General features: G+C 53.1%; 1 protein-coding gene and 5 non-coding genes across 8 annotated transcripts in view; 3 read left to right on the top strand and 3 right to left on the bottom strand.

Annotated features, from left to right (window-relative positions):
• The window catches only part of LOC142821516 (uncharacterized), a 369,045-nt gene that overhangs the window by 42,556 nt on the left and 316,024 nt on the right, over positions 1–10,465 (bottom strand). The window lies entirely within an intron of this gene.
• Positions 1,133–1,348, bottom strand: LOC142821658 (small nucleolar RNA U3). Its single transcript, XR_012898346.1, has one exon. It is a non-coding gene; the product is annotated as a small nucleolar RNA U3 (small nucleolar RNA).
• Positions 4,685–4,758, top strand: TRNAT-AGU (transfer RNA threonine (anticodon AGU)). The gene has a single exon. It is a non-coding gene; the product is annotated as a tRNA-Thr (tRNA).
• Positions 5,892–5,973, bottom strand: TRNAS-AGA (transfer RNA serine (anticodon AGA)). The gene has a single exon. It is a non-coding gene; the product is annotated as a tRNA-Ser (tRNA).
• On the top strand, positions 7,901–7,974 carry TRNAI-AAU (transfer RNA isoleucine (anticodon AAU)). The gene has a single exon. It is a non-coding gene; the product is annotated as a tRNA-Ile (tRNA).
• Positions 9,631–9,704, top strand: TRNAI-AAU (transfer RNA isoleucine (anticodon AAU)). The gene has a single exon. It is a non-coding gene; the product is annotated as a tRNA-Ile (tRNA).

The raw sequence follows: 10,465 nt of genomic DNA, 5'->3' as shown, positions 1-10,465 counted from the left end.
CCTGGGGCATCCGTCAGCCACCCTGGCTGCCCGCTGCAAAGAAGCAACCAGCTCTAGCAGTTAAAGTCTTGGATGGCATGAGGTCTCAGTGGTGACTAACCCCATTTACCCCTCCCTGTCTCTAGCTACATCCTGTTACCGGGAGGTCAGGATCACCTCGGAGACAGAAATCGTGGGATGATGCGCTGTCCGGAAAAAAGCGCCAGTCTAGACGGGATCTTTTGGAAAATAAAGCCTTAAAATCAGGAATAAGGGACATTTTGGAAAAGGCTTTATTTTCTGAAAGATCCCCGTCTAGACTGGCGCTTTTCTCCGGCAAAGCCCCAAGCTGGAAAAAAGCGGCAGCCATGTTCATGCAAATTGAGCAGGGAAAATTTAAACCCCCGGGGCATTTGCAATTCCGACTTGTCTCATCTGCCAGTGTACACATAGCCTTCCAGAAGAGAGCATCTACACTGGCATGTGCCTTTGCGCAAGAGCATCCATGCCAGTGTAGACGCTCTCTTGTGCAAGAAAGCTCTGATGGCCATTTTAACCATAGGGCTTCTTGTGCAAGAAATTCATGTTGCCTGTCTACATGGCCTCTTGCGCAAGAACAGCTGCGCAAGAGGGCTTATTCCTGAGCAGGAGCATCATAATTCTTGTGCAAGAAGCCCTGATTTCACACATTAGAATGTCAGTGTTTGGCATGTGCCTTTGCGCAAGAGCATCCATGCCAGTGTAGACGCTCTCTTGCGCAAGAAAGCTCTGATGGCCATTTTAACCATAGGGCTTCTTGTGCAAGAAATTCATGTTGCCTGTCTACATGGCCTCTTGCGCAAGTACAGCTGCGCAAGAGGGCTTATTCCTGAGCAGGAGCATCATAATTCTTGTGCAAGAAGCCCTGATTTCACACATTAGAATGTCAGTGTTTTTGTGCAAGTACTCCCCGCCAGTGTAGACAGGCAGCAAGTTTTGGCGCAAAAGCATGTGCTTTTGCACAAAATCATGCCAATGTAGATGTAGCCCAGCATCAGGACCAGAGCAGTACAAATAAAACTAGGAATTAAGGAAAAGCCAGGACAGAATGATAAAGTGAAGTCCCTCCTCCTTTCTACTTCAAAGCTAATTTTGAACTTTTTGACAGTAGCCAACCACTCAGCCTATGCTCTCTTTTTCCAACTTCCCAGCAGGAAAGAAGGAACAATCATCAACAGCAGACAGCAAATACATTAAAGCAACACTGTCTGTTCATTTCATGCTTAGAAGAGAACACTGTCATTCATCCTCATGGTTAGCAAGACCAACCGCTTACAGCTGCATTTCTCTAGTTACCAACTATAGAAATGATCCCTGAAAGTACAGTCTTAGTAGAGCACTCCTTGCTACACACCCACACTCATGTGCATTCACTTTCTCCTCATGGGGAATGTTTTCACACAACACTTAGAAAACTAAAGAACAGAAATAATCTCAGCAAAGTGCTTGTTCCATTCAAACACGCTCCACCAGATTTAGAAAGCTGTATATTAGAATATGCTCCATGTCCCTTTTTACAGAAATATGCCTCCTGATTAGCATGTGGAACACCTGGCACCCAATCAAAATCTCTTGCTGTTTCTTCCTGAAACTGCAGTTCCTGGGGCTCCTTTAAGTCAGTGGTAACAAACTGCCAGTCTGTGGACCAGCTGGGTCCAGGAACCCCTGTCTGCCAGGAAGAGTTGGAAAGTGACTAAGTAGAATTATTTGATCACACTACTTAGGACCTTTTTTTGGGTATTTCTACTTTACTCAAGTAATTTATTTTTGTCACTCTTTGACTTTTAATTGTTGGGTTTTTTTAGACAATATTGTATTGTTTACTCCACTCCCATTTCCAGAGGTGCTGGGTTACTCACGACTTGCATCCTTCTGATTTACTAAAGCCCAGCTGCATGTGCAAGCACCAGTCATCCAAGAAACAGCCAATCCACAAGCACAATGCCCCTGCCAAGGAAGAAGCCTTTTAATAGCTGCTCCAACACCTTGTCATTCAAACCCAGTATCCCTGCAGGCCCTGCCAGCCTGAGACCTTAGCGAGTAGGGCGGCTGCCCAGGACTCCGTGCTGAGAGGGGTGATATGAGCAGTCTCGTGACCTTTCCTGGGGCCAGGCAGCTAAACAGGAGGGAACAGCCGGGGTCAGGGGGGACAGAGGCACTTACTTGTGCTGAGTGAATCCTCTGCTCTGGTGGTAGCTGCAGCAGGGTGGGTGGGTGCGGGGGCAGGGGCAGGAGCTCCTCATTCCCCCTGGGACAGAGGCCCCTGTGGAAGCCCTGTGGGGGGAGGTGGGGTAGGCTGTGCTGGAAGAGGCTGGGGGTGGGTGACTGAGTGGGGTGGAGATTAAAGAACAGAACCCAGAAGCCTGATGCTGAAACTCCCCCTCAGTCTGGAGTTTCACACCCTGACGGATCAGACTAAAGTGTCTCAAAGGAGCTACAGCCCCACAGCCCGGCCTAGGGATGGCTCAGTCAGTGGGTTAGAAGCACCGGGACACAGAGAAACTCAGGAGCTGCTCAGAGACAACCACTGGCGAAAAGCAGAACAATTCCCGAGCAGACGATTGGTTCTGGCTCATTTGCTGGGACTTAAGGAGAACAACAAAGTCCTGAGTCTCCTCCCTGTGACTTCCTCCCAGCTCAGCCAATCAGAACCGGGACTAGAACTGGAAGGCTGTGTCCACACTGGTGGACTGTGTCTACACTGGCGGGTTATTGCGCAAGACGGGCCACAGTGCCCACTCGCTCTTGTGCAAGAAGTTTTACAGTAAAAGTGTGGTAAAGGGCTTCTTGCACAAGATCTATGCTCTTTTCTAGCAGGTGTAAGTCTTCTTGCACAAGAGCTCAGGACAGGGGTTTCTTGCACAAAAGAGTGTCCACACTGCCATGGATGCTTTTGCACAAAAGTACAGCTCACACACAGCAGCACATGTTCTTGCACAAGAACCTGCCAGTGCAGATATAGCCCACAGGACCTTCAGAGACAAAGTCCAGTCCCCTGCCTCATAGCAGGACTAAACACCATCCAGATCAATGTCTTACTAAAGAAGCAAAGCTACCAGGAGAGGGGTTTGAACCCACACAGACAAATGTCCATTCGATCTTAAATCAAACACCTTAATCACTCAGCCATCCTGGTGGTGGGGGAAAGAGCAGACATGAGAAAGTTCTCTCCCCAAACAGCCCAGGGACTCTCTCTCAGCACATCTGCCCATCCCATCCCGGTACCAGGGCTTCCCACCGCGAGGGCGAGAGCTGCCCCCTCCCCACAGCGAGGAGGGATGCAGGGAAAAGGGAAACCAAACGAGACAAAACCCAACGTCCCCAGGGATTCAGAAGGACAAAGGCCTGGTGGGGAAAATATTTCCCCCCTCCTTCACCCAGTGTTTTCCCTGCCTTGCATTCGGCCAGCCCCCATGGATCAGGCCAGTGTTTCCAGCCTTTGTGTTTATACCATGGACAGACAAACCATTCACAAACCTTTGCCAGACCGGTAACATTTTATTTACATATCACTGCGCATGCGCAGACTGCACTGAGCCCCACACTGGGCTAAAATCTACTCACCACGGATGGGCAGATTGCCCTAATTGTCAAGTCCTGCATATCTGCATACGCATTATGCAAATAAGTGTAAATATCTGCAAACACTGACCTGCTCGCTCCCCCAACCTCGCACGTGCTGAGAACTGGGAGCAGTTTCCCTGGACCCAGGCTGGGATCAAAGCCACCTCTGCTGGGAGCAGCCCTGGGCCAGATCCTTCTCCTACAGCCCAGGGGGGCTGCTCTCTGGGGGAGGGGAGGGACTGGGCTGGGGGCACTGCCCTGGGAGAGGTTCCTACATCGCACCAGCCCTGCGGGAGATTCCCCCTCCTGGCAGGTGGCACTGAGGGAGCTCTGAGACTCCAGGGAAAAGGCCTCCAGCCTCCCAGGCCCTGGGATTAGGAGGCCCTGGAACCAGGCCCCCTGGAGTAGCACTGTGGGTAAGAGCCTCTGACCCACAAGGTGGCTGGCCCCAGAGCCCACAGCCTGAGCTTGCCCAGGCTCATGCCAAGGGGCTCTCTGTGGTTCCGGGCAGGGGAGGGAGGCCAGGCCCAGGCCGGTGGGAGAAGGGGCAGTGCCTGCCAGGGCAGCAAGGGGAGCTGCAGGGAGTGAGACGCGGCGTTTCTGTCTGGATCACTCAAGGGTCCTGCGGGTGAAGCGCCTTTGACACCCCTGTGCTGCTGGGTTCTCCTGCCCCTCCCCTGGGAGGCCGTCTCCTTCGGGGGGCTCTTGACCTGACACTCATCCAAGGGCCACCTGGGCAAAGCAGCCTGCCCCAGGCACCTTCCATAGCTCAGCTGGCAGAGCAGAGGCCTGTAGCGGGTGCTTGGCAAGTGTCCTTAGGTGGCTGATTCAACTCCAGCTGAAAGGAGAGATTCTTCTCCCTCACTCTGGCTGCAGGCCCGGCCTTAGGACCAGGCGGCTGCCTTGGGTCTGTCTCTTTGGGGCCTGGTGCTACAATTGACAAAAAGGTTTTGGGTACCAGCTGCCAATCAAATGTCTTGGGCTGCGCAGACCTTGAGTCATGGCAAGAGCTGGAGGGGAATGGGGAACGGCTGCACTTTGGGATGGGAAGGGGGTGTCTGGAACCATAAAGTAGAACAATTTAAGGGGTGCTTACAAGGAGGGCATCATGGCTTAGTTGGCTAACGTGCCTGCCTAGTAAGCAGGAGATCCTGGGTTTAACTCCCAGTGGTGCCTTGTTGCCAGGTCAATGGGTCTTTTCTTCCCACCATTCTTCAACATGTATCTGGAGTTGGTTTTACCTTCAGTTGAGCTTGGTGGTGCCCTCACAGTGAGAGTAGGATAATAGCAAAGAGCAGGAGGTTCCCTGGGGGGACTCAACTGCATGAGTCACAATCTCATTTGCATATTTTCTGCCAATGGGATTGCTGTGCAAAAACAAGCAGTGTGAACATTTTTTTGCACAAATTTCCCTTTTTCCACAAGATTCTTATGCCCCCCAAAAGAGGTATCCTGATCTTGCAGAAAAAGGGGGTTTTGCACAAACAGAAAACTTCCATGCTGCTTGTTTTTGCACAACAACCCCAGCGCAAAACCAGTTTGCCAGAAAATATGCAAATGAGATCATGACTCATGTAAATGAGACCCTCATTAGCAGGGCTCAGCAAATAATGTAATCTACTCGCCCATGGATGTAAGTAATTACATCCTGGAAGAGCTGGAGCAGAGCAATCTGCACATGCACAGAACGATCTGCGTGTGCGCAGAGCGCAGAACCATGCGAAACCGCGTGGCTGGCGAGCAGAGCTCCCCACTGCTTGGCAAGCCCTGCTCATGAGCACATCTTTTGCTGAGAAAACTCACAGTGTAGACACAACCGGAGACTCTGGTGCTGATCATGCAATAGAAGCACATTATGTTCAAACAGCTGCCATGTGAATGTACCTGAAAGTCACAAGGATCAATGATCTGTGTGAAAGGCAGGTGGCCAGTAATTAGAGCCCCAGGTATGGTGTGTGCACAAAGGAAGGTAGGAATGTGCACTGGGCAGTCTGATAATTGTGTTTAGTGAAAAGTAATAAGTGTAATGGCATTGCGCAAGAGGGTTTTTCTTGCACAAGAAGGGGCAGTGTAGAGGCTCCTTCTTGTGCAAGAGTCTCTTCTGAAAAAAATGGTGGCTCATTAGCTATGCAAATGAGGCTCAGTAATATTCCAAACTTAGCTTCATTTGCATATTACTCATGGAAGAAGCTGTGAGTGTAGACATAGCCCAGGTGTCCCTTCTGATGGGACTGGCAGGTTCTTCTCCCGGGTCTCAGAGTTTGGGTACCTTGTTGCCCTAGGAAGGGGTGTGACCAAAACACAGACCTCTCTGTGAGCAGGATTTGAACCTGCGCAGGGAAACCCTATTGGATTTCTAGTCCAACACCTTATCTACTTGGCCATCACAGCTCTGAGACTTAACAGCTCAGGGAAACTGATAAATAATTCCAGTGTCCAGGCCTGACGTCACCTGACAGAATTCACACAGCAAACCATTTCAACAGTCATGCAGAGGAGTCCTGGCTGCTCTGGTCTGAGGCTGCCTTGGAGGTGAGTTTTGCTTCCAGGGCTTCTCTCCTCCTTCTTGGTCTTCTCCCTTCCTTTCCCTTTTCCTCCTTCTTCCTCTTCTCGTTTCCCCTTTTCCTTCTTCTCCCTGGTCTCCTTCTTGGACCCCAGTTTATAGAGTGAAAATTGAGTCCTGCTTAACCAATTATTTTAGTTTAATGTTACTAACCAAAGCTAACATACTATTATGATTTACCTAACCAATCATACTGCACCACCTTTGTTGATTTCCCCCCAGCAACATTAATGATACAGCAGAGAGAAACAGTTACAATGCAGACAGCGATCACACAGACAAACAATAGGAAAGTGAGGACAATAATCATAGAATGCCAATTGCACAAACACTGATAAGCAGTTTTTTGCCAGACAAAGTGCTGTTAACTAAGTTTTCTCTACCCACCCTGAGATCTGTTTCTTACTTGGTGACAGTGGGTGTCCTTAGGATCCAAGCCCCTTCTCACAGCCTAGTGTGACCCTATTGAAATGCTATTTAGATGGAATGTGAGCCCAGGCTCTACAGTTAATTGCTGCCTCTCTGCAGAATGGTAAAGGTTAGATTTGCTGAATAGCGAGAGGCCTTCCAAGGGATACATATCGTTAAAAAGAACCTTTCCAAGCACGAGATACCAGAACCCACAAGCACAGTCAACACAACTGCAAAGGGACTCAAACCCTGTAGTCTTCCAACCCAAAGTCAGATGCTTTATCTTTTAGGCCACACAGTCTTGGCCTGTTTACAAATGGACATTTTGAAGTGTGTAAGAAGGGAGCAGTCTAGCTAGGCCCCCCTCCCTTTGTTCTGCCAAAGCCGGTTGGGTGGGGTGGGGTGGGGTGGGGCTGGTTATGGGACAGTCCTGTGCCTGTCTCAGGGCATCCCAGGGATGCTCCTTGCAGCCCAGGAGAAGAAGGGGGCTCTGGGTGGAAGGAAACAAGCAAAGCTGGTCCCAGTGGGCATGAGCTGAGGCTCCAGTTCAGTGTAATTGAGTCACTGCTGGCTCATGAAGGTCCCATGTTGTAAGGGGCAGCGCTCAGAGTCTGAATCCTGTGAGCTGAGTTCAAATCTCAGTGGGACTTGTTGGGGCTGGGCTGGTTGCTGCAAAACCCTCCCACTTTATGGGCTTTGGGCTCCAGGCTCCTCAGAGAGAGAGTTTTGTGTCCGATGCCCCCTGGAGCTCAGTCTGATGCTATGGTCTGCCTGGCTGAGATGGGCTGGGCCCTAAAACTTAACCTGCCTGGAGCTTGCTGCTTACCCTTGTGGTCTCTTGTGTGGTCCCCAGGAGCTGCCAGGCTCTGACTCTTGGCCCCCTGGCGCTAGCAGGTGCCCCCCCCCCCAAACAATCTTTTAAATGGGTCTTTCTGGTCCCTCTCAGGGTGTTTTTCTCCTCAGCAGCAGCGCACAAGAGAGAAACTGTTGCCAGTGGCCCTGCAAGACAAGATGAGCTTTGCCTGCCCCCCTCAGCCTGACTCGCTACTTGGCCCCATTCCTGCTTCTCTTCCCAGTGGCCGAAAGGGGCTGCGGCTGCTGCCGACAGGGAAGAAGCTGGGAGGCAAGGTGCTGGCAGCAGGAGATTCCTGCTGCTTCTTTGCCCTGGGTCTGCCGGCCACCAGCCACCTTGAGCAAACCTCAAACCAGCTGGACTAGTGAGCCCACATCACAGTGAGTCGCTAGTGACCCTGTCAGAGAAGAGCCATTGGAAGCTTCAGAGACATCCCTGCAGCTGCCGGAGGTGCCTTTCTGAAAGGGCCATTTGTAAGCTCAGCGCCTGAAGGCTGGCTAGCTCAGTTGGTTAGAGCGTGGTGCTAATAACACCAAGGTCATGGATTCAAGCCCCATGTTGGCCACACAGTTGTTTGCTGTGGTGACTACTTTAGCTGCCAGCTATGGACAGAGAAGCAGAAACAGGCAAAAGGCTGAGAGCTTTGCAGGACTCAGGCCAGAGAACTGGTAGGAGGAGGCTCCAGCCTGCACAGACCCAGTGGCTAAAAGGGCCTTGGCCTGGCCTGCTTTCTCCAAGAGTAGGCAAAACTCTTCTCTTCCCTCCATTGTCCCCAGTGGGGTGACCTGATGCCCAAATTCCTGCTGCTGCAGTGACTTCCCCGAGGCTCTGTATGTCCAGGAAACTGGGACCATGTGCCCAGCCCACAGCGCTGCTGCCAACCACCTGGTCACCTGCTTCAGTAGCCCAGCAGCCCCTCCCCCAAAACCTGCTCCTGCTCAAGGCCCCCCTGAACCCACCCAGGCTCCTGCTCCTCTGACTTCTGGACTAGCCAGCCCACATCTCAGTGAGTCGCCTGTGGCCCCATCAGAGACGAGCTCGTGGCTGCCTGTGGGGTCTTTCCCAAAGGGCCCCTCGTGGGCTGCTGGCTCAGCTGTTTAGAGCTTGATGCTGATAACGCCCAGGTCGTGGGTGCAAGCCCCATGCTGGCCACAGGGGTGTCTGGTTTGGTGACTTGCCTTTGTGTAGCTGCCTGCTATGGACAGGGAAGGAGAAAGAAGCCCTGGGAGGTGAAGCAGCGGGAGGGAAGCAAGGAGCAGAGTGTCAGCTGCCAGCCGAGAGTCACAGGTGCCCTCTGCCTCCTGGGACCGCCCCTCCCTGAGCCGCCAGCCCCCTGACTCTCACTGTGGGCCCCTTGGGGAGTCCACTCACTCTCCCATTGCCTGGCGGTGACAGAAGTAGTAGAGACAGGCCCCAGGGAGCAGAGTTGCCCCCCTGGGAAAGTGCTTGCTACACAGGGGAGAGGCAGTGGCTCCCTCCACATGGTCTCCAGCTGGCTCCCTGGGGGTGGGGCCTTGATGCTTGCTGCTTCCTTGCTGGCCTAACAAGAGAGCTCTTTGCCCTGCCTCCATGAACTCCTCACAAAGCTGATTGGCTGGCTGAGAATGCCACTCAATGGCACAATTGCTCAGCTCCCTGGCATGCCCTGAGTGATGGAGCTGACTGACGGGAGGTGTCAGAGGAGCAGGTCAGAAGCCCAGCCCCGTCTCCTGTCACTGGACAGATGGCCCTGTGCTGGGAGATGAGAGTATCCCAGTGATGTTCCTCACAGCCCAGGAGAAGAAGGGGGCTCTGGGTGGAAAGAAACCAAGTAAAGCAGGTCCCAGTGGGCATGAACTGGGCACCAGTTTGGCCCAGTTGATTGAGGGGTGGTTGGTTTCATGGGCAGCGCTCAGGACTCGGAAACCTGCAAACTGAGGCCCCTTTCCTGCCTCCCTTTCCGGGCTGACCCAGAGGCCGAAAGGGGCTGCGGCTGCTGCTGGCAGGGAAGAAACTGGGAGGCAAGGTGCTGGCAGCAAGAGATTCCGGCTTCTCTTTGCCCTGGGTCTGCCGGCCGCCAGCCACCTTGACCAACCCTCAAACCAGCTGGACTAGCCAGCCCACGTCACAGCGAGTCGCTAGTGACCCTGTCAGAGAAGAGCCATTGGCAGCTGCAGAGACGTCCCTGCATCTGCCTGAGGCGCCTTTCTTGAAAGGGCCACTGTGGAACTGCACTTTTGTAGGCTGGCTAGCTCAGTTGGTTAGAGCGTGGTGCTAATAACGCCAAGGTAATGGGTTCAAACCCCATGCTGGCCAGAGTGGTGTTTGGTTTGGTGATTACCCTTCCTTTAGCTGCCTGCTATGGACAGGAAAGCAAAACGAAGCAAAAATGTGAACTTTGCAGGAAGCAGGGCAGAGATCTGGCAGGGGGAGGCTCCAGCCTGTACAGCCCCAGTGGCTAAAAGGGCCTTGGCCTGGCTTCCTGTCCCCAAAAGCAGGGGAACTGATGCCCAAATTCCTGCTGCTGCAGTGGCTACCTCAAGGCACCAGCTGGGGGGCAGGCTCTGGAGCCCAAGCCACACGGGGAGACTCAATATGACCGGGAGGCCTGGAGCGTGTGAGCCCTGCACAGAGGCTGCTGCTGGGGGCCTGCTTCAGTGGCCCAGCAGCTCAAGTTCACCTGAACCAGCTTCTCCCCCTGGAGCCACCCCCCAGCGCTGCTGAGGCCCCTGACATGAGGCAGTGGGACCACCAGAGGAAGGTGCCAGGCTTAGCCCTTCCTCCCAGCCTCCTCCCCCTCCCAGGGTCTTTCCCCAGCCCCTCCCCAGTTCTACAGTCCCCACATAAAAACCAGAGAGTTTGTTCTTTCAAGGGAAAAGTCCTGTTTGTGTTACCGGGGGGGGGGGGGGGGGGGGTAGTGGGAAAGGGGGTGTGTTGGAGGGGAGACACAGAGGGCAAAAAATGAGGAGTAAAGTTAGTTGGAACCAAGGGGCTGGGTTTGAACTACTGCAGAAAAAAAGGACTCTGCCCCTGGAGCTGCCCTGTCCGCTCCAGAGCCCTTAGGTTGGCACTGGGGA

The sequence above is a fragment of the Pelodiscus sinensis genome, chromosome 31 (genome assembly GCF_049634645.1).
Source record: "Pelodiscus sinensis isolate JC-2024 chromosome 31, ASM4963464v1, whole genome shotgun sequence".
Classification (NCBI taxonomy): domain Eukaryota; kingdom Metazoa; phylum Chordata; order Testudines; family Trionychidae; genus Pelodiscus; species Pelodiscus sinensis.
This window is presented reverse-complemented; position numbering and strand designations above follow the sequence as displayed.